Consider the following 25,393-nt stretch of genomic DNA (forward strand, 5'->3'; position numbering starts at 1 on the left):
AAAATAAATGAAGTATATTCTTGCATTTTTAAGGGTTTTTTCTGTGGACACAAATGTAGGCACACATATGCTATGCAACCTCAATAGACACCAATAGAACTTTGAGTTTTAAAAGGGTAGCATATGGAAGCTTCTATCCTAATACGTAGAATCAACCCACTGCTTATTTTTTAAACAAAGCAGACACCAAAAAAAAGGTATAGCGTTTTCTCTGACTCTGCTTTCAATGACACTCATACATCAAATGTTTTCAGAAGTACTGCAAAATTGCAAAGACTGAGGTTTGCCTACTGTTAATAAGGTGTTCAGTGAAAATTCATTCAGTTGAAAAGCAATATCATTGAAAAAAAACATGTTTAAAAGAAATAGTCCTAAAACCCCCTTCTACCCATTTCCATTCAGTTATACATTAGTGATGTAATATCATCTTCCTAACTGCCTGTCATGCTATTCCCTTTTTTTGACAAAAAATAATAGGTTTTTGTGCTTCTTTTTTCATGTTCCTTTAGTTTTTACTGCTGCTAATGGATCCTTTTTCTTTGGAGAGGGAGAAAGATGCCAGTTATACATCATCCTATTCTAGAACAAGAGGTGAAGGACATAGAAGAGAACATTTGCATAGTAGGCATCTTCACCTGACCCTTACTATTTCTTTGAAGAACAGCAGGAACAAAGCTGGTGACCTGTCATCTTCTGCCAAGAAAAGGAAACCAGCAGCAAATGGCCTTCCATCCTGACTGTGACCTTGAAATCCAGAAAAACTTTTAAAAAAAAAAAAAAAAAGTGCTGGTCTTTCAGCAAACGTGTTACAGCTGGACAGGACAGAGCTTTGCATTTTTTGAGATGGTTGACCTTACCACAGTTCAGAGACATAAGAAAATAATACAGATGTAGCAGTCTTTTTATGCTAGAACTTTAATGCAATTCTTGGTCTAACCAGTAAAAATAATTCAAACATCCTGTCTTATTTTTGAGGAAATGAAGGTTAGTTTTCATAGCTATACACAGAGTTCTTTGATACAAGGAGCTAACAAATTATGTATTCAAATCACTATTTGGTTCTGCTGTAGCAGGCAGTACATAGAACCATAGAATGGTTTGGGTTAGAAGGGACCTTTAAAGGTCATCTGGTTGAAATCCCCTTGTGAACAGCAGGGACATCTTCAACTAGGTCAAGTTTGCTCAGAGTCCCAGCCAACCTGACCATGAAATTTTCCAGGGATGGGATATCCAGCATCTCTCTGGACAACGTGTTTCACTGTTCCACCACTCTCTTGTAAAAAAATGCTTCCTTATGTCTAGTCTTAATATACCCTCTTTTAGTTTAAACCCATTACCTTTGTCCTATTTACTACAGGTCCTGCTGAAAGGAGGATGGATGTCCCTATCGCTCTTGTAAGCCCTTGAAGAACATAAAGGCTGCAATATTGTCTTTCCAGAGCCTTCAGTCTGTTGTTCAGTCTGAACAACGCCAACTCCCTCCGTTGTTCTATAATTTTGATCTTTTCTGTGGCCCTCCTCTGGACCACCTCCAACTGTTCTATGTCTTTCTTGTGCTGAGGGCTCCAGAGCAAGATATAGTACTCCAGGTGGGGTCCTTGTACCAAAATTATACGCATATCATAACACCATATTTTTTGAACTATAGTGGAAAAAATGTGTTCTGAGCAAACGAGGACTCTGTTCATCAATGAAATATATGTCACCATTGTCTGTTTATTTTCTTTAATTCAGACCCTAATGGAAAGTGGCATCTATTTGAGAGTAAGACTCAAACATAGAAATCTACAATAAAGCGTGAATACAAGTAGAGAGAGGAGCCATGACTGCAGAAAAAAAGAGTGCTGACACAATGGTTTTATATGTACTGACTCTATTGTGCTATGGTTTGAATGCATGAGACAAAGTAGTACCTCTGATACAATAAGATATTTTCATTTCCTGACTAACAAGTATTAGTGAAATAAGGCTTCCTGTAAAATAAACCTTAAATTTTGAGGAATGTAATGCAGTAATTTTTTCCTGTATCAGCCAATGACACCACTTATATTAAGATTCCACTGAAGTTTTTAAACCATACTTCCCATCACTTGAAACCTACAGAAACATGCTGTAAGGACAGAGTTTAGGGTTTATTTATTCTCTTTATGAAAAAGAAAAAGGGTCTGGCTAAATTGATATGCCAGTTCTCAGGCATAAATATTTTTCTCTTTTTAGGTAAGTTTTAACATGTTCTTTTCATATAAATAAAGAGTGACATAAACTTACTCTTTTAAGTTCTCTTTCACAGTTGGCTGCTTGTGCTGATTGAAAGAAAGGACAAGTAAACAAGTTAAAAGTCTTTTAAAACATTTCTTTAATGCTTTATGCATGCACTGGAGAAGTATTAGCTAATGCTGCAAAGAACTATGCAATTTGGTTGCTAATATTGCAGACAAAACTTTCCTTGTAGAAACAATCCAGTGCCAGATACTTGACTTGACATCCTGGCGAGAGATTTCTATAGGACCTTGCAAAATAGAAATTAATTTAGAATACCAGAAAGTAGTATAGAGGCTACTATACAGGCAGAAACAAAGCATCCTTGGGACTAGTTCTTTTATTCATTTAAATAGTTTTAAATGCAAGGTTTGTACAGGGAATTCAAAGCCCAGCAATTGCATTAGGCATATCAACCATATGCATAATAATTATCAGAAATATTTTAAATTTTGGTCATGTGTGTTGCTTCATTCTGGGTTCATTTGTCAATTTGAGTGCTAAATAAGCCATCGTGTATTTAAAAAAAAAGGGAAAAAACCTTGAGCTGAAATGTTGATTAGACTTCCGATTAACAAATTGTATCAATCTCTTCACCAAGGTATGTCCACAGAGGGTGCAGACGCTCTGCTTGTGGCCAGCTCTGGTGCCTTTTGTGACACTGTCTTCCGTGTTAGTGGAAAGTGCATTTATCCCATCTCTCAATTCAGTGTTCTATTGCTGCTTATTGAAATTGCAAAAAGCTGTTTTAGATTTCTTTCTTCTCACCTCTTCTTCAGGAGCTGTACCTTACCTAATAGGAGGGCTTGAATGCTCCAGAAAATCTCAGCATTGTAGAATTATAAAAGACTGATGACCTGAAATACTAGAAATGTCAAGGAAGTGCAAATGAAATTAAATACTGCCTCTTCCTATCGTCTAAAAAACCCCTGAAGATAAATTAGATGAGGTTATTAGTACCGTTAAAACAGGGTCTCTTTTCCTAATTAAAGTATCTAGGACAGTGTCTAGGATGCAGCCAAGAGATTTTAGGCTCCTTCATTACATACGATACACTAGTAGATCAGTGGAAGCCTTAATTGACCTGAAGCTTTGTTGTTTCCTATCTTTTCACACATTTAGGCCATTAACATATCAAGGGAGATCTGGCTAGAGAGGCCTGATGGCTAAAACAGTTAGAGAGTGGGCTATTAGACAACTGCCAGAATATCAGAAGTTTTCAAGTGTTTGTATTCTCTTTTAGGGACTTATTTAATAAAACTGCATTTACAGGGGGCTGTCCAATATCCTGCAGTATCTTGTCCAGTATGCTGCATTCTGGCATGGGGTGAAAAGGAGAGATAATGAATGCAACTAATTTACATTTCCTTTTTGTCAGTCACAATAGGTTTTTTCATGTAAGTAAAGTTATGGCATTTTTCCACTTAGTGGTGTCTTGCTCACCAAAATCCCACTTCACTCCAAGGTACCTTGAGCTGTTGCAGAGACACATCACTGCTTCTTTACTTAGAAGAGCATAATTCAATTACAGGAGGCCTCAGACTAACAGGAATTTCTGCCAGGAGTGGGAGACCTTAGCAGAACAACCTCTGCTGAATCTTGTGTGCCACCTGATTTCAAGTGGTGGTGTGTGGCTCTAATTTAATACAGACAAGGGTGCAAAGCAAATAAGGTGAATCATTTAGGGCAATAATATCTGAAAGGTAGGATTTCTATAAGTTTTATCTCAATACTGTCTTACTGGTATGTGTTTTCAAGCAACTGTTAGCAGTCATTGTGAGGTTAAAATAGTTCATCATTTTATCAGAATTATTGAGGGTATGACTGGAGACTTTATAGTGTGGTAGTGCTTTCTGTCACAATTTAATGGTATATTGATCTGGGAATGAGTGAACCATCATGACCTTCAACTGCTTACAGATGCTTTCAAGGGAAAAAGCTTAAGGAGGTTATTTCTGAGGAAGTGGTTATGGTGAGCCAGAAGCCATCTGGATGCATGCCTCCTAAAGAGCATAGCGACTTGGGAAATGCTTGCCTAAATAATGACACCTAAAAAGAGAGAGATCACCAAAGATTATGGCCAGCCACTATATCACAGGCAATCAATAAAGCCATCATGAGACTCATTAGTAGATCGCAGATTCAAGTCATAGGCTGGTTAGGATCTATGTTTAGAGGTGCCTTTGCTCACAGTGTAGCAAGTATGCAGGCCAAATTATGGAGTCATTTTTCAGTGACATCACTAAAGATCACAATTTGTATGGGAGTGATTGTAGTTCAGAAAAACACCAAGCTCTTTTAGGGTCTATGTTACCAATGCACTTTCTTATTCTATATTCAATAGATTTCTTGTCCCTGATTTTATTTCTTTTCCCCAGCTATTCTCCACAGAAATTGAAAATAATAGTAGCCAGAATGATCAGATAAACATTCAAAAGTTCAGAAACATCTTCAAAAATCTTGAAATCCTGACATGGACACATTGGCTTTTTCTTTGAGATGTCCTGTCCTTACATAAAGAGATTAGGAATGTGGATCTTGGTGTCATGGCAAAGATACATTAAAAAATAAATCAGATCACCTATCTACTGTAACAGACAGATGGATATATAGCTAGTTAGCTAGCTAGATAGATACATAGATAGATTAGGTGAGAAAAGTGTATGTCCAGGAAAGAACTCTGACTGTAGTTTCACAATGGTGAATTTTGAATTTTGCACATCATGGGTATGCAACCTGTATTTTCTGTTGTCTGACAGCTTCATGTATCTTTGGTTGGAAACAGTTTTTTGCTGAAGGAGAACACTCTACTTTTTTGCTTCTCTGTAAAGCTTTGTAAATGCCTCTTACCTAATTTTTTGCATTGCCTGATATTGCAGCATCAAGCATGCTGAGTAACACACCTACTGGAAAAGCACTCTCCTGTCTGTTTTGACAAAGGCACGTGCCAGTAGGCATTTTGAGCCCATCAAAAAAAAGTTGATTATCTAATTATTGATATACTTAGACTCTACAATCCTACATCCTAGTTCTAATATAGTTGATGTGATTTTTAGCATAAGCCTTGTCTTAAGTGAAAATTATCTTGAGGGAGCAAGGAGCTGTAATGACCTTTAAAATACCCATATATACTTTATTGACTAAAATGCAGAGAAAACAAGGTAGACAATAAACCATATTGAATATGCATTACATGGCAGTAGGGTGGGGGGGGGAATAATTTGTCTGAAATCGAGTAAATAGCCAATAAAAATTCACCTTGTCTCTATATTGTCCTAGGAGAGGCAATCACATTTACATTTATTAGAAGTAATGATGTAGTGTCCTGCAGATAATTAACACAATAAAATGCTGTTAATTTCACAGTGTCATTAAAAAATTTGCCAGTTTAAATTAGAAAGTGATTAACCCTCTGAGCAAGGCAATGACATTTCCATTCCCAGCCTGTGAATTAAATTTGCAAGATTTTTTTTTTGCTTTGAATGTGAAATACTCCACTAATGTTGTCCTTTACTTTTCCACCCTTCCACTCTGTCCAGTAAGGAAATTCACAGGCTAAACTGTGTGAATTCATTACTATTTCACACAGCTAAGCCAAGCTTATACCACAGGCATGGATGTGTTAGTTACTAAAGGATAAAGTCTCTCTAAAAGAAAAAAAGAACTAATAACCCCTGATAAGCAGAAGTTCACTGAGTAATGAACTCCTTGTTGGTGCATGTAAGAGAGAAAGGTTTTTCCATTAATGAGGTGTCTCCAGAAAGATTTTCATTCTGTATAATGACAGCAAATCCTTAACCTTTTGCCTGGACACTACTTTATCCATTTACTGTATCTACTTCTTCCACAACCTGCTTTAATTAATACCTTAAAACAGGAATAAACTCATTAAAAGAATAGATTTATTGCACAGTAATTTAAATACTCTAACTAAAGTGAAATCCTCTTAAAGAATGTTTAATGAGGGGACAGAACCATGAACAAATGAAAACTCAGGTCAGTCATAGGATGGTCCAACACATTAAAGCAACTCTTAACTGAATAATTTAATGCATGAATTTACAGGGCTGTTAAAAATATGGTTGATTAGGCACACCCACTAAAAAAATTCAAGATACATGAATAAATTAGCAATGTAAAAAGACTATACTTTAATGGAAAAAATGTTTCCAAGGTACATAAGTTTAATTGACAAATCCTGTTAACTAATAATGAGATTTAGGCTCAAACACTGCTAAAATTTAATTAGAAATAAAATCCTAAATAGTATCCTGTAGCTTTACCATATGTTTCGTATGTTCAGGGTTCTTCTTATTATAAGGAAATACCTCCACTGGAAAACTTGTTTCAGCAGACAAGGGAAAAAAAAAGATTAATGCAGTACATTCTCCATACCACCCTTGCCTTTCAGTTAAACCATTCCCCAAATGACACCCATGCTCAGAGTGCAGTGACCACGCAAAGATTTTGACAAAGCCATTGATTGCTGGATTTTTGGTAGGTACCAAATCATAGATGAGCTTGACGCCTTCATAATATCTCACTGGCTCCTGTTCCAGGTGAAGTCTGAGCCACTGTCAACACTTGGGGATCAGAAGCTCAGCTTGAGTCGTCTAAATCAGCATGAAGCAGCCTCCTACAGTGCAGTGATAGCCACCTACACTCAAGTGCAAAATCTAGACCAGACTCAGAAGCAGAACAAGACTTCATCTTTGTTTTCCCTGCAGAGAGATGGGGTGACATTTAAAGTAAAGAGTATAATAATTTTTGCTATCATCCGGGTTTGTCTCTTTAACAGAAGTTTTTAAAGAAAATCATCAATCATGCACTTGCTTGATACAACTCTTTAATAAGTTATTGTACCAATTTATAGAAAATATATAAGCTTGGATTCTCAAATACGTTTTATGTAAATCAAATAATCGTTTCTCAATTATTTAAGGTACTGAAAGAAAATAGTAGTTGTCTTCCTTATCTACCAATACCTACTTCAGACCTTGTGAAGTCATGTCCTCCAACAAATTCACCAACAGAGGTAGTAGCAGCTGCAGTAATTGTAAGAGAAAAGAAGGCCTGAAGCCAGAGAAGAGTTCAGCTTTAGACAGTCCAGAGGAAAATTTGAACAGTAGACACAAACAGGAGGAGTTATTAATTTTGGTTTGTCATGATAAAAACGCCACAACCAAAATCCCTTTTCAAGGAAGCATCTCGAACCTCTATGTCCGTTTCTGCAGAGCAGCCTCTCTACAGAAGTCTCCTCATCAGCTTGCATTTAGGGAACATCCAGACACATTCAGAGAAGGCACTAAGCCACCGGCTAGTAACAGGTAGCAGGAGGTAACAATCTCCTGCCTCTTTCAGACGTACATTTTGAGTAGTTCACCTCTTCTGTTTCTTCAGCAACCCATTTTTTTCTCCCCAAAGAACCAAAGATCTGACCTTCTTCTACAAAAAGTCCTTCCCAGGTTTCTGATTGTGCCTTTCTAACACCCACTTAATATTTACTTACGGACCAGGGACTACTGTTCCCCTGGCACCTACTGGCAGTTAATTCCTGGAAGAAGAGACATAGTCCCATGTGTGCACTGGCCCAAGACTAGTTCTATAGGGAAAAGAATTCTCCTACGGCAATTCTTCAGCACAACCAATTCACTGGTTCTCATATAAAGATAGATTTATAGAAAAATAATCACTTTATACTTCCCCAGATTTCTTGGGCAGAAAAAAATCTGGTTTTGTTAACTTATTAAATTATCTGTTTTCATATTCAGAGATTAAAAAGAAAAAAAAAGGAAAATAAATGTTTGGAAGCAACCATATACAAAGTAAGAAAGGTGTAAAGGGTGGAGAGGAAAGGTAGTAAAAAAACCCCTTCCACACAACTATCAAGTTGACAGATATTAAAGCAGAGAACTGACAGTAGTTGCTCTTGAATGAGTATTCAACAGCACTACAAATCTGAGTAATACAGAAATTTCCTTTACAAATATTGTCAACATTAATCTTTTCCAAAAACCCCCAATGACATGCTTTTCTCCTTCATGCACAATGGTTTTATATTACTGTAGAAATGTTATGGGTAGCACCTGCTACATATAACATTGCAAAATAGTTTGTATACTTGTCTTTGCAGATTCATGACTTCCTGGACCATTCATTTTTGGGACCAGCAATTTTTTGCAGGTTTTATCTCTGCCTGAAAGTAAGTACCTTTTAGAGTCCCCTGCAGCTATTTTTTCAAGTTGAATGCGGTTGAAAAATAATAATTCACATTCTCATTTAAAATCATGACTGTTCTCTTTTTTATGAAACAAAAATACAGAGTTCAGATATCTGAAATTTGAAAACCAACTTTCGACAAGAGTTTGAAACTGTACATTTTCTAGTTGTGACAGCCAAAAAATTGTGGAGCATCTGGCCTGAGAGCAGTTAATATCACTGAGAGAAGTGGACGAGCATTTGGATACAGAATTCTTTCACTGAAGCAGTCAAATCCCTAATGAAGCACTCTAGCTCTGCATCAGCTCAGAGTGAGCTGTGGCTATGCAAAAATGTGCTGAGCCCATTATTTGACAAATAAGACAAGTTGTCACTGCTGCTGAAAGTGGACCAAATGGATAGTGCAGAACTATTTCTGAATGCAGATTATTTATTGGTTTTATCATATGAAGGTTTCATGCATAGAGTCTAATGTGTGTGGAGATTTCATGATGTATATTTTTGCTCTTCTATAAAAGGAACTAAAAGCTAAGAAAATGAAATTTTATATTTTACAATGAAACTGTAAAATATAAAAACTGGTTTTGATAGAAATGGTGTAAAACTTGAATTTTGGATGCAATTTGTTTTCAGTCTCATTCATCTGATGCATTTCTACAGCTTACTGATATGGTCAGGATATCTTTTGGACTTTAAAGTTCCAGCTTCTTTTTACAGATTATGTTAAAATTAACTAAAATTGCTGTGCTAACACCTCAGACAAAAAAACCCATGGATTTTCTGGGTAGAACTATCACTGGATAATAGGGTGTTGCTGTAATAATTTAGAAATTTCCATCCCAACTACCAAAATTAAAATAAATATTGGTAATTCATTCTCAGGAAAGAGTGCACATGAGTTAAGTGATATCCCTAGATTTCAAATTAGTGTGGCCCAAGGCAAAGCTTTGCAAAGATTACAAAATTGAGTTTCATATGACCATGAACCTGCTGTCATATGTAGGAAAGGGGCTATTCCACCCTTTCCTACAACACAAGCTTTGACTATATCTGCATCCTATTTCTTACTCCCCTGCCCTGTGGGCATCTTGTTAACACATCTTGTAAGCTGGGTAAAAAGGTATTTCACATCCTGTCAGTCTTTCTCTTAAAATTGTTCTCCACATTTATTTTCTTGTGCTGTTAAAGACAAAGTTGATGAGGATTCAGCTGCTGGTGGCCCCTACCCTGTAGATGTGTGATCCTCATGGTGAGAACTATCACGGAAACAGTAGAATTGATATCTACTCTCCTTGTTCCCTGAGACCCTGAAAGGAGTGATGTCCTGTGCTCTTCTCCTTCCATTGTCTCTATTTGCTGTAGGTCACTGCTGAAGCAGAGCCCAATACTGCCATTCTGTTGCTCTGTTCTGTTGAAATAAAGGACTGTGCAGTCCTCTAAAATCAGAACTGACCGTTGAAGGATGTGAAGCATGGAGTGGCAGAGTCTGTTCAAGGCCCTTTGCCACAAGCCAGTCACCATCTGCACGGCATATCCTTGTGGTGCGTATTCAGGTTAGATAATCTGCCTGTGTGCTTTTCTTTCTCTGGAGTTCCTGTGAATGTGAGGACATCCTCCCACAACATCTTGCTCTCTAGAGAGAAATCTTTCTCTAGAGAGAATGATTTGATGGGTGGACTGTTAGGTGGATAAGGAATGGGTTGGACGGTTGTATCCGGACGGTAGTGGTCAATTGCTCAGAATCCTGATGGACATCAGCAACAAATGGTGTCCCTCAGGGGCCCAAACTGCGACCAGTGTTATTTAATGTCTTCATCAATGACTGTGACAAAGGGAACAAGTGCACCCTCAGCAAATTTGCTAATGATGCCAACCTGAGTGATGCAGTTGACACACCTGAAAGACAGGATACCATCCAAAGAAACCTGAACAAGCTTGAGAAGTGAGCCATGGGAATCTCATGAAATTTAACAAGACCGGGGTTCTTCACCTGGGTCAGGGCAACCCCTGGTATCAACACAGGCTGGGTGATGAACAGATCCAGAGAAGCCCTGCCAAGAAGGACTTGGGAGTGCTGGTGGATGAGAAGCTGGACATGATCCAGCCATGTGCACTGGCAGCCCAGAAAGCTAAACGTGTCCTGGGCTGCATCCAAAGCAGGGGAGGGGATTCTGCCCCTCTGCTCTGCTCTGCTGAGACCCCACCTGCAGTGCTGCATCCAGCTCTAGCGTCCCCAGCACAGGGGGGACATGGATCTGTTGGAGTGAGTCCAGAGGAGGCCATGAAAATAATTAGGGGGATGGAGAACCTCTCCTATGAGGAGAGGCTGAGAGAATTGGGACTGGATAAGAGAAGGCTTTGGGGTGACCTAATTTTTGCCCTCCCAGTCTCTGAAAGGAGCCTATAAGAAAGATGGAGAGAGACTTCTTACAAGAGCATGTTTTAACAAGTCAAGGGGAAATGGCTTCAGATAAAAAGAGGGTATGTTTAGATTAGATATGAGGAAGAAGTCCTTTACTATGAGGGTGGTGAGGCACAGGAACAGGTTGCCAGGGAAGTTGGGGATGTCCTATCTCTGGAAGCGTTCAAGATGAGGCTGGATGGGGCTCTGAGAAACCTGGTCTGGTGGAAGGTGTCCATGCCTGTGACAGGGGGATTGGAACTACATGATCTTTAAGGTCCCTTCCAACCCAACCCTTACTGATTCTAAGATTCCATGATTCACCTATACATACTCAGATTCAGGATGAGGCTAACTTTAGTCCGATTAGCTGTTTTCTTAAACAATTCCTCTTCTTGAAGATATTCAAGTATCTCCAGGATTGACAGGGTTGCCACAATTTTTATTTGCCTTTTGCGCACATACTGCTGTAGACATTATGGCATTTTGGGTAAACAAAGAAAAACTCTTTGTTTTGGCAAAACAGAGGAACCATAGCACCCCAACTTGGAATTAGGATATTTTTCTCTTACAGGAAAGTCTGCGTAAATATTTCAGGACTACCGGACATCATTGTACTGAGAACTCAACCCTTAATCATTTAATTGTGATTTGTTTCCAGACAAGACATTATACGATTAGATACGGCATAATTTTTTCACATCTGTTAAACGAACAGAGAAAGAACAAATGCTTTTAGACAGATAGTTCTTAACAACAGTTTGTGAAGATCTTGCACATATTCAGATTTCAGGAATGGTTCATTGAAACTTCAAAGTTCATTGAAGTTGGTCTTACTGATACTCATTTTGTAATGAACATGACAACACTTGGCAAACGTTCATAAAAATGTTGGGGGTAACTTTCCTAATATATTATTCCTCATCACTAAGGAAAATATCATTCATCTATGTTGTGAGCAGTACATTAAATTATCTAAGAAGTTCTTGGCAGTGCATTCTGAAATGAATGAACCAATAGAAAAAATACTTTGGCTTGATAATTCCTTCTCCATTATGGGCAAAAATTCAATGCTTATACTTAAGTCAATAAATGCTGCATGTCAATACCTTCATTAGTGATTTCTGAAGGCTTTGTTCACTCTTTCATTCTTCTCTTCTTACATTTACTAACAAAGGTGCAAAATGTATACTCTGAAATACTATAGATCTTATTTTGTTGCCATTGGCAATGAGATTCTTGTGTTAAAATGGTAGAGACTGGTAACCGTGGATCTAATACTAGAAGAAAATTAATCCAGTAAAGCAGCTGGGACCCACAGGGGGTGTTCAAAAATACTAAAAATGTACACTTTCTTTCAGCATTTGGAGATTAATGCTGACTTTTCTACAGAAAACTTATCAAATTACTGCAAAATACCATTTTCATATCTTAGTAAATTCCATTCCTCCGTAAGTATGATGTCTCATTTTATTCTGACATATGTTGCTTCACCATTTGAGAAATTTAGCTACAAAATAATCTTAAAGTTTATGTATAATTTCACACTTTATCATTCAGTTCATTTTCTTCTAATCTAACTAAATACCACACTTGTGAACAGAGAATGAGTCTGTGATTAACAGGTATTTGCTAGTACCTCATGGATCAGCTGGCATGAATTGCCAGACTGTGATGTTTCACCACTGTTTACTTTTTTGTCAGCACCAGAAGACATGGACTAGTCATGTCTTGTTCTATATTCATGCCATGCAGTCCATGCTTTGAATTTCTAAGCTCATATTTTAATCACTATAGCATGAAAATTAAACTTGGCTTTAAGTCCAGTTACAAGAAAGCTAACATTTGTAACAATAGATTTCTCACAGAATATTTAAAACACTGCAGGTTTGTTAAAAATCAACAAGCTTCCACAAAGGCTAAAATAATTTAGCTAAATAGGAAGTGTTACATATCACATTGATATTTACAAGAAGTTCAGTACTTCATTTAAGTTTCCCTTAACACACTTGACTTACTGATTTTATATCAATACATTGAGCACTTAATTTCCTCAGGGAGATAAGAGTTTGCTCCAAAGGACTTCTCACTGGAATAAAGAAAATAATGGTGGTGGATGACATGCAGTAAAAAAGTTGTGACTGGCCTGTGAAGCCAATTATCTACTTCTAGTTCACCAGCACTTTGACATTTCCTTGGTAAATATTTTACAGTTTCATGCTTAAGTGAGTATATCAGGTGTGAGTGTATAAAGTGGTGGTGGTATTATTATTATTATTATCATCATCATTATAATTATTTTGAAAGGAAGAAATTTTAAATGGGCTGGAATAAGAGGTGACTTAAAGTACACAATCCCACAAAACTCTTCAGCAAGCACTTAACTTTAGAGGTCACTGTTTTTTTAGTAAATAGGACCACTCATGGGTCTGTTTTCTGTTCTTTGCTCAGTAACTATTCAATTCTATTAAATTATTAACTTAATTAAATTTTGTTAATTATTTAATCAGCATTAATTATGTTAATAGTGTTTGACATCACGTTATAGAAAAACCAGGCATAGATTTGTATTCTTATGAAATTTTATCTTAGCCTTAAATGTACTATAAGAACTGAAAATATAGAACTGTAGATTATTAAACAAGTCTTAAATAAAACTGGAATGTATGTGAAGTGCACAGCACAAATTAAAGCACCAACACCTGAATGTAGCATGTGCCACCCAGTGTGAATAACAGTGGAATAGGTATTAGTTTCACAGCCCACAAAGCTCAGAGGCCACAGTTTGTGCACTTGAAAGCTACTCCTCCATTTCATATTTGCTCATCTGTTAATTCGAGTTACTTAACCCCTTGGCAGAACATACCCAGCCACACAACCATTATTAAAGGCCTGATTTTTCTCAGAAGTCAAAATATCTTCTGCTCTTCTCTGCATGCTTGATACCTAAAGCCATAGCAAATTTGAATAATCAGTTATATGTAGGAGTATTTCTATCAAAAAACAGAAAGTTTTAAGGTTTAACAACATTAAACCTTAAAACTGCATACTGTGGGGGCCATAAACTTTGAGTTAATTTTTGCTCTGATGAGGTAAGGCTGTCCGCCTCTAAAAGCAAGAAGGTGTACAACACGATCAGCAGACCAAAAGCAAATATGATAAAATCAGAGCATAGGCTACTGTATGCCTTTCACATTTATCAGAGAGATGAAAATCATCTTCATCGGGGAAGAAATGGTATAGTAACAACCAAAATCTCTTGAGCAAATGAAGAGCCACAGGGATGGGCTGAGGAAAACACATATATAAAAAACAAAGGTCACTGCAGACCACTCCACTCTCATAAAAAAAACCACACGTGACAAAACACATTTTAGAAGCCAAATGACCAAGACCAGTAAAAAAATTATAATAAGAAAAAATAAAAGACAAAGTCAATCCATGAACATGACTATTATACAGCATTTTACAAGTGATTTAGGCAAAAGAATTGTTCACCTCCAGCTTCAGGTAAAAAAAAAAAAATAGAGAGGAAAAGAATATATGAGAAGTTCATGAGCCTATAACAAGACATGGATTTCCATTTTGGAAGCTGGTTCAAGATGTAGAGAAATATTAGTGTATGCTACTCGGCAAAAGGAATTTGTAACTTTCTCTCATTGAAGATGGAGGAGGTCATGAGGCCAGTGCTTTGCCTTCCTGAGTCAAATTTCATACTGTTCAAACTTTCTCAAGATGTACCAGCTTGTGTTGTGTAACCCATGACCGGAAGTAGGTGCTTCAGTTACCACTGCAGCAGCAGCGAAGGCTAGTGCCTTAAATCAGAAGCAACAGTTTCATTAATTCCTTTAATGTTCCTTCTACACAAAAATGCATTTCCTTAATATATATTTCAAAAAATGGATTTGACAAGACAGCGTTTGCTGCAAAGCTCAAATTGTCATGAAATTTACATTATAAAGGTTGACAATATGATCATTATATTTAAAACCTCTCGAACAAGATCCTTTCCACACTGATGTCAAATTACTTGAATTCAAGCGGTGTTATGGCCCATCCTGATGTTCTGTAGGGATATTTCCAAAGAAAATCAATCTATTCTGATGAGATTTATTCTCTTGTGGCACTCTCAAAATTTATATTGCAGGAGTTAAGCGTAGAAATTCTTTTGAATTTGCCACGTTTTATAAACACTGCAAAGATTGAAACAATGTTAATAATGGCCAAAAGAATTTATCAGTACATACATGATAGAGCTAGTGTTAACACTGCCTTTTCTTCAGACATCAGTATGGACCAGTCTATGTGAATAAGAAAAGTGTTTTGTCTGTCTACAATTTAACAGCTGTGCAGAAATGAATGAACATATACATGATGATAGAACATGGAAATTTCACTCATTTTACATTTCCACAATGTTTCCATTTTTTGTAATTTTAGCATCTGTCTTGTAACATTTGGTGATTTTCTCAGCATTTCAGGTCTGAAATCATGAGTTTATGGGAGGTTCCAAATAGCATTCTATTCTCTATTTTAAGCGGGGGAAAAAAAGGAAAAAAGGACACAGGGGATGCTAGATCTCACAGAATGTGGCTGTCTTGGTTCTGGCCAGGGCAGGGTTAACTTTTGCAGTAGCCAGGAGGGGGCATGGTTAGGACACAGAGGTTATTCTATACTACTTCATGTCATTTCCAGGGGGCAGGGAGAAGGGAGTCTTTTCTGGGGAGAAAGGGTTCCTTCCATTTGCGTTTCCTTCCGTGATGGAAGGAGCCATTATCTATTATTGTGTGGCTTTTTCTGTGTGAATCATTCCTCTTCTTACACCTTTTGGTATTAATATTGTTGCTGTTACTGCTCATTTTCCTATCTCATTGCTGTTTCCAGTAATTTGTTCTAATCCCAACCTGTGATCTTTGTCCTTTGTGGCTCCAGTTGGAGGTGGGGGAGGGAGAGCAGTGTGTGTTTTTTCTGTGGGAGTACTAAACTGGAGACTACAATTCCTAAACCACAACAGTGGCTATTTTCAACTGCCTGAGATAACATTTTCTGAAAGTGAAAATACAAATGTAAATAATACCTCTCTTTTTTTCATTTTATATATGAGTAAAACATAAGATATTTCAGGATCTGTCCCAATATTTGTCCCAGTGCTTGTAGCACTGGGATTTGCACCCATAAATAGACAGTGTTATTCTAATCTGAATAGATCTTCCTGTAACAAATCATAAACTATGAACATATCTGTAGGAGACATTAACCTAAGCAAGAACTGAAGACCATAACAAAAGGCAAACAGAACATAATCAATCAGTTGCTTTAACATAACTATAAAAACAAGGAACAAATATTTTTCAAAGCATTAGAAACTTAGTTAAGATCTTCTACTGAATTCTAATAGAGAAAACACAGACCTTAGCAATTCAGATGTCCAAGAAAGATGAAACATTCCAAAATGAAAATACATATTAAAAAATTTTTACCCTAAGTAAAGCCAATAAAGCCCCTTAAAATATAGAATCAAACAATCACAGAGACAATTAGGTTGGAAAAGACCTCTAAGATCATCAAGTCCAGCCTATGACCAAACATGACCTTGTTAACTAGACCATGGCACTGAGTGCCACATCCAATCTTTCCTTAAATACCTCCAGGGACAGTGACTGCACCAACTCCCTGAGCAGCCCATTCCAATGCCCAGTCAGAAGAATACGAATATAGAGGAATATGATAAAATTATCAATACATACTAATGTCTAGAATTATTTCAATTAATGAGATTAGCAGAAAAAAACATCCAGAAGGACAAAACCTCATGCACCTTTACCTCCATCAACAACTGAATCAAATAATCTGTTAATCACAAAAAGGAGAACAACACCTGTATACACATACAGTCTGTAGGATGTGATAACATCCAATGCAACCAGGAAATATTTGAGTTGAGGAGAGGCTTATACATGAAGACTGGGAAATTACAAGACAAGACATTTCTGAATCTAGTGAACAGAAACCTCAGCATGTCATCTGGGGAAGGCATGGTATGAGAAATGCAGTTGTGATGAATTAATCACTATGAGAACAGTGAGATAAAAGTCTTCCACTATCTTGGACTTATTTTTCAGCCTTTGTTGAGGAAAAGGATGATGTTCCACTTTTGAGATGTGCAATTCCAGAAGTCTGTAATCCAAACTTTTCTATAACAATTAATTTATTTCCAGTGCAAGTAACATTTATCTGAATCAGGATATTAGAAAAGCTGCTATGCATTTACACCACTTTTTTGTTTTTTATACCACAGATTAGTTAGCCTTAATACAACAACTGCATTTTACTGATACAGCACTTCTTGCAAGGATTTTGCAAATAAGAACTCTTTTATATCTCATCATGGTGCGCCTTGAGACTTGTGCTGCCATCACGGGCAGCAAAAAAAGAGGTGGGTTGGTTGCTATAGGATTTCTCACACAACCTCATCAATTCCTTTTTTCCAAGAAAAAGACCCACCATGGTATTTCTCATCAATCTATTAGTTTATGCCTTTTCTTTAATTCTTGTCTCAAAAGCTCACATGTACTTACAGCAGGCATTACGTTATTCTTTAGGATTCCACATTTTTTCAGTTTTAGTCTCTGTCCTGCTGCCTAGTTGCCCTCTCCTAACAACTTTTATACCCTTCTGTCAAATATAATTGAAACTGATCAACAGGATTGAGTCTGAAGGCACTTAGGTCCTACAGGTGTCATGAAAATTGGCATCTGGACAGAGAAAGACCTTATCATCTCCTGAGGTAAAGGATGAAGCAGAGGCAAAATTTTTCTTCTTCCATTTTGTAAGCCAGTCAGCACACACACAGCCTAAACAGTCACAGTAAGTACTGCCTTTGCCAAGTACTCTGTTTGACCTCATTGCAGGAAATGGGTAGAAATCTAACTAACCTTACCTATGATATCAGTAATCACCTCCTACCTCTCAATTTCCCTGAGTTCTATGGGGCTTGTTCCCCCAGAGACACAGGTGCAAGATGTTGCCAATGTGCTGACAAAAAGACCCATTGCTCTCTGAAACACAGAAAAGGCAGGCATACAGGTTCTCCAGCAAATTACCCCACCAAAGAAAGAGGTGAGAATACAGCTTGTCCCACATCAGAAAATCCCCTGTTTAAACCTATTAAGAGCCCTGGACCCCATGCAGTTTTTGAAAGCCAAAAACTGCTGATCATTTGTTCTGTGGTTTCTTGTCTTCATTTTATGTGTGTTCTCTAGTTCTTATCAGAAAAACAGCCCTGATTTTTTATCACATTTCAAACTTGGAAATTACTTTTAACCATTATTATACTGAGTTAAGCCACACCTGATTCTGCTTCCAGTTAGAATGCTAATTTACTAGAGTTTGACCTGTGTCAACATGCTGTGTTTATTTAAAAATTCTTGTAACGACCAGACTGGATTTTGCTCCCTCCTTCCCAATATCGCTAAAACATTATGAGCTGACAGTTCGCTAAACACCTGACTTGTTTCAACACCTCTTTCAGCACACTTCATTTTTAATAAACTGCCATTGTAAGTGGTTTTTTCCTACCCCGTTCTATACAGGATGAGGTCAGGTCAATGAACAGCTGAAGCCTCTTCTTTGTTTTCCCCCTGAGTCAGTAATAATGAATGTATTGTTTGTGAAAGGTTTAGAGCTGATAGCAAAAATAGAGGTAGCACTAATCTGGCCTGTGGCTGTCAGAGCAACTTGATTCTGAATTCATTGCAAGGGGGTGAGAACCACCATCTCCTGGGTAATAATTCAATCCTATCTTTCTGTTCATTGAGCCCATAGACTTCCTTTGCCACATTAATTCCGCTTGAACTATAATAACCTCCTGGCTGGCAACTGCTATTGATAAATCACAAGAAAAACTGGCAAACTGACATTGGAGGTGGACAAGCAATTGTGCACAGTAGAAAAATTCAAAATGAAGTGTGATCCATAACTAGTATTGTCAGGAAAAAAAAAAAGTATTGCTTTTTTTCTCATTTTAGACAGATTAAGACATTTTACAAGCACTCAGACTACTGGAGATTTTGAATACCCAGTACTATTTTACTTCAGGCAGAATTTTTCAATCAACTTTTAGTTAATTAAATATGAAACAATCCAAATTACATTAACCAATGCCTGCTTTCACTCCAGTTTACAGTATCATCATAATACTTTGTTCTTCTGTCTCTTTATCTATTTTTGCAGGGTTTTATGCTTCACTCGTGCAGGAGCTCTCAAGAACCAGCCCTGGAGGATGCCCACTGTATTCAGTGAGTCCCTGTATGATAACAATCCGACTGTCAGGAACGAAATCATCTGTGGCTACTTATTTATTGGAGGAAAAATGAACCTTGCAACCTACTTGTCTGTAACTAGAGCACATAACTGTCTATTGTCATTACATGCCATCCTCACCTTCACCTCATTTTAAATTTCCTGTTGCATTTTATATGCTGCATCTTTTCCCCAGTGGCTCTGATCTTCAAAAACTCAGAGGTCTGGATAACTTCATTTATGCAAGCAATCTAACCAAAATCAAAAGGACTATATGCAGCTAATGAAAATACACATGGTTTATAAACCCATGAGAGACAAAGGACTTAACGATCTCTTCAAGAGTGGATTTCATCTTGTAAAATGCTCATGGCTCACACAATTCCAGGATAACATGAACCTCGGTGAGGAACGTGTTCATAATTGATAAGGCTGATCAATATTTGGCAATTCCCTCTGTGAAGTGCATATAGGTTCACATTCCAATTTATAAAGAAAACTACAAAAAAATAAAAACTGCTTTAAAAAGGCAGGCACCTGGGATTATTATTTAAAAAAGGAAAACAGATGAGGTGGTTGTTATTTTCAATTAAAATTTAACACAGATGTTTCCCGTAGTAATAAGGCACATACATTCCATTTGAAAGAAAGTAATTTGAGTTTCTGTTTTCATTTTTTTCTTTAGTACAACTAGGAAAACAAATATTTTTGAAATAATTTCATTTTGTTTTTAAACTTCCTGTGCTAAAAAAGAACATTTCCTACAACCTGTGCTGATTACCTTCCATTTTGCATATGGCATTTTATTTACAATTTCAAAATGTACTGTGGTAGTCAAGTGAAGTACACATTTCACCTTGAATGTGTTTTTGTCAAGGCTCGTTTTTGCCACAATATAATACCTTGCTCCAATTACTCTGAAATTTTTATATTTTGTGCTTGCTAGCCATCTGTGGTTTTTTTCTTTTTTGTTAATCCTCCTCTCCCCGCCCCCTCCCCCCCCCCCATTCTTTCTTTTCCAGTTGTCAGTGGATCTCAGAATATTACAGAATAGTTAGGGTTGGAAGGGACCTCTGGAGATCATCCAGTGCAACCCGCCTGGCAAGGCAGGGTCACCTGGAGCAGGTTACACAGGAATGTGTCCAGGTGGTTTTTGAATGTCTCCAGAAAGGGAGAATCCATGACCTCTCCAGACAGCTGTTCCAGTGCTCTGACATCCTCAGCGTAAATAAATTCTTACTCATGTTGAGGTGGAACTTCTTGTGTTTTAGTTCAGGGCCATTGCTCCTTGTCCTCTTGCTGGGCACCACAGAAAAGTCTGTCATGATGCTCGTGACACCCTTTGAGCTTTTTCTATGTATTGATGAGATCCCCTCTTAGTCTTCTCTTCTCCAGACTAAACAGGCCCAGCTCCCATGGTCTCTCCTCATAAGAGAGACGCTCCAGACTCCTGATCATCTTTATGACTCTCCCGCTGGACCCTCTCCAGTAGCTCCATGTCTCTCCTGTGCTGAGGAGCCCAGAACTGCACACAGAACTCCAGGTGTGGCCTCAGCAGGGTTGAGTAGAGGGGGAGGATCACCTCCCTCAACCTGCTGGCCACACTCTTCCCAATGCACCCCAGGATGACATTGGCCCTCCTGGCCACAAGGGCACTGCCAGCTCATGGACAGCTTGTGATCCACCCAGAGTCCCAGGTCCTTCTCTGCCCAGCTGTTCTTCTCTGCCCAGCCTGTGCTGGCACTTAGGGCTGTTCCCCACCAGGTGCAGGACCTGACAGTGGCCCTTACTGAGACTCCACCCAACTCTCCAGCTTTATAAGGCCCTGCTGAATGGCAGCACAGGCTTCAGGTGTATCAGCCACCCCCCTCAGTTTTGTAGGACTCATAGGTAAGAATTTCATTCAGGAACATGAGCTGCTACCACAGAGGCCACCTACCTACCTTAAAGAGTGTCTCAAAGCTGCCACATCTGTGATGTGAGGATAATTGTACCAGAGAAGCCCTCCTGTGTACACTGATGGCCACATGGGACCAGTGGGAGACAGCAATGCAGAGCTTCACACTGGGTAATTCACAGAGATGAGAAAGATAAAGCAGGGTATGTTGAGAGATCAACTGTGATGAATAAAGGAAAAAAAAAGAAGAGTAGGATGAATACTTTCACTCCACTGGGAAGATGAGAACTACTTAATATGTTGGTGGGCATCCCTAGAATGGATTTTTAATCAACAATTCTCATTTACTGGAAGAGTGAGCCTATGAACAGACTAATACTACTGAGTGACATTATGGGCCATTCATCTGCTTAACTTGTCTGAAAATTTGAGCCACCAGTGAAGGATTATTATTGATTTTCAGGCTGTCTTTGTTAAATGCCTGATATACTGTACCACTCTCTTATTCCACTCTCCCTCCATTGTCACTGATATTAAAATGAAACCCACCTATTATCAAATCAATCATGCCTGATAAAACTACCCAGAGTAAAATGATGTGCATCATATTTACCCACTGAGATTGAAAGGTAGAATTTCAATCACTCAGGAAATGTGCTTTTTATTTATTTATTTATGCTTTTGATAAACTGGGAACTACTGCAGCAATTAATTACAGCTGTTTAACAGACTCTGTATGAGGCAGGAACTATTGCCTTGTGGTTGAGATGTTGAACTGAGATGAAGAGTTGTCATTTATGCTTCTGGTTTTGGCAAAGGCTTCTCTTGTAACTTTAGGAAAAGTGATTAATTTCTGTGGACCACAGCTCCGGCAATAAAAAATTAGCTACAAATTTTCTGTAACTTAAAAACTAAGGACAAAGCACCACTCTTCACGTGGAGGTGGCTATGCAGACAGATAAGAAATGGGGAAAGTTGAAAAAGACACAGTTAAAGAAAGAGGTCATGTCATAGAAAATAAAAAGAAAAATGTTACAATATCTGCCTGTGTGCCTGGGGTTCACCAGTCAGGAACAATCCCCAGAAATGATCTTAGCAGCTCAGGCACAGAGACTGAGATGGAGATTTCACATTGGGAGTCTAATGAGCAATGAATTTCCAGGTCATCAGCACTCCATCATCTTTGGCATAGTAAAACCTCAGAAAAATAATAGACCCAAAAAGCTTTTTGAGTTTGCAAAAGGAAAGAAAACCTTCTCCCTGGGTTTTCCAATTGGCAAAGACCTAATCTTGAGTATGAAATAGTGTTCCGGTCTGGCCAAATTTAGAAATATATCCTCTGATAGAAGGCAAGCTACAACCACCCCTCCCCCACCAGGTTTGGGAAAAAATGAATTTTCCTCGAAGGAAAGAGATAAAAACTATTTATTTAACAAACACACAGGAAAAGGAAAATAATGCTAAATAATAAAACCTCCAGCTCTGCTGAGAGAAACCTGGGAAAATTTCAGAGTCCTTCTGTAGATCTCTCCCCCCCCTCCTTGGAGCTGGGATGGGGTGGTGGGCCCACCTCCAGGGCCAAGGCAGTGGTGCAAATTTCTCCCGATGTATTCTGATGTTGAAATAGTCCAGCAGAGAGAAAAGGGAAAAAATCGGAGTCCCAGGAAAAACAAAAGTTCAACTCTCCGAAGGAAAAGGAGCTGAGGAAAAAAAACCTGCCGAAAGCTGGCTGGAAAGAAGAGCAAGCCGGGTGCTTCCCTTCCCTCCTGCTCTCCTGCCACAGCTGAATAAAAAGTCCCTATCTCTGTGTATCCTTGGAACATGAAAACAAACTGCTTTGAAAAAGTTTTGCTCAGTTTTTCCTTCCCCCTCTCAGGCTCAGTTTAAAGGCATAGAAAGGCACAAAAATTAATTTCTGGGCATGGGGCAGCGATAGGGGATACACATCATAAAGTCACCCCAAGACAAACAGCTTATTGGCAGATGTAAGAAACAGAAAGAAAAAAGTGCATATTTCATTGAAGACCTATATTTACTCTAAAGGATTTGACTTTTTCAGTCTGTTTCACATGGTCTTAATGTTAAAATCTGAACTTCAGAGTTTTAATACAGTTTGGGTTATCTGAGGACACATGTCCCAAGAGAGGACTTTATACACTGCCTGAAGAATCAAGGGAGAGAGAACCCAGCAGTAAACTTCATGTCTTCTTTGTTCATTTCTTCTACAAATAGAGAGAGCTGATGAAAGCAAAGCAGTAATGATTGTTACTGATATCCTAGGAATATGCTGTTTTAAAAAAAATTGATTGTAAGTCTATCGTTACAAGCAGTGCAACTTTCTTTAGTAACTTGTAAAAGCATTTTGGTAGAACTGTTTGCAATATATCAATTGTATCAGGAGAGTTTGTCCTTAGTTTTAGACTTTCCTAAGACAGCTGACATTATCCTGAAATACTCCTATTAAACTAATCTTTTCAGTAGCCTTTTACATTGTCTACATTTGATATGATTTATCCAGAATTCTGTGATTAAAAACTGGAAAATATTTTCTCAGCAGCAGACCTTACATGGATTAATTTCTGTAGCCTCTGCAATGAACCAGTTCCTTCAGGTACTTCTCTCTGTTACCAAAGTTACTTGAGCTCTAATGACATAAACAAGCAGTGCCTATATAAAAAGACATAACCAAATATATTTTTATGGCCTTTGTTTCTTTTACCCTTCAATATGGTCTAACATGTAGAAGGAGATATCCTCTTATATTAAATTATGTTTTTCCACTTCAATTCACCTAATTTTTCTTACTGTGTTTCTCACTGAAATGAAATACACATGAATTTGTCCCAGTCCCTCTGCAGCATAGTGATTTGCCCATAGTTATTTGGAAGAGCATATTTCAGTCTTTTACTGAATGGACCATTTCTGAGGTGTTATGGGCTCCTAAATAACAGATCAGTTAGACTGAGAGGAACAACAGAGTTTGACACGAGGATGTAAGTGAGGTGTATGAATTTCAGACTAACTGAACTCCATCTAACTCAGCTCTTCCTAGGCTAAACCAGGAGAAGACCACCAGGATGCTGACAGGAGGAACTTGTTCCTGATGGTTTTTCACGTTATTTCACAGGAGGATGTGACCCAAAGGCTAGGTAGAAGCATTAGGTCTCTCTTGGATGACCTCTGAGACCAGAACTCATTTACAGAAGTGAATATGTGGAGTCCAAGGAGTTTATCAAAAAATACAGGTTACCCAAGTAAGTAACGGAGAAGTACTATTATGAATACTTTCAGTACCCAGTCATCTGTACCCTTCTTTTCCTATATAATTCATTTTTTTTTATTGTCCAAGAAAAGAAGCTTGTTTACAGATTTTACCTAGTTTCTAAATGACTACATGGCTGCATTTTAAGCAGATTACACTTTGGAAGCGTTGTAAGGCAAAAGGAGAAACTGGTGGTGCATATGTTGTATTTAAATAGAACTTACATGTTGACAGTGGATTTATGAATAGTTTTACTCAGTAAGGGGGAAGAAAGGGTAGGAATTCTTACCAGAGCTGGAATATATATGTATATATATCAATAGGTTAAAGTCTTAAAATCATTCTGACTGTATATACCTTCTAGTTATGGCCTCCAAGAGTAAAGAGTTATTTATTTTACACATTTGCAAGAACCAAGCTGATTGATAGAGACAAAATAATCTCAAAATTTGTTGGCTAAATACTCTCTTCTTCAAGAACTCTGAGACAGTATCCAGTATCTGAAAGTTTACTGAGCTAAATTTCTAGGTGCCTTAGTAACATCTCTTTTTTAGCACAAGAGGTCTGTCCTATTATTATCAAAATGTCTGTAGGAGGGTTTCTTGTGGAGCATGCGACATTGTGTCTAACAGAAGCAGTAAGAAAAACAACAACAATTCAATAATGCTCTTCAATTATCTCTAAATAATAAAAAAAAAACCGAACCAAAACTAAAAAGTCCCTCAAAAAACAAATAAGCACACACCCCCCTCCCTCCGCCCACACCACCCTCCCCCCCCCCAGACTAGAGAACCTGGGAATAATGGTATTCATTGTCATAGGAGCAAATATTTCAGTTCCTGGTAAGAAGTTTTTCCCCTATTAAAATAGAAGCACTAGGAAATAAAACGCGAGCAAGCATTTGTGCACTTTTTTCATGGCTTTGTATATTACCCCAACAGCTTTTTTTTGTAGAAGTGTTCAGTGGCAGCATCAGAAGGACCACAGCCACCAGGGAGTTGTTCTATTGTGGCAGGACTGGAGTCAAACTTGGGAAGTGACTGAAAATCAGAAG

This window comes from Corvus moneduloides, chromosome Z (assembly GCF_009650955.1).
Source record: "Corvus moneduloides isolate bCorMon1 chromosome Z, bCorMon1.pri, whole genome shotgun sequence".
Classification (NCBI taxonomy): domain Eukaryota; kingdom Metazoa; phylum Chordata; class Aves; order Passeriformes; family Corvidae; genus Corvus; species Corvus moneduloides.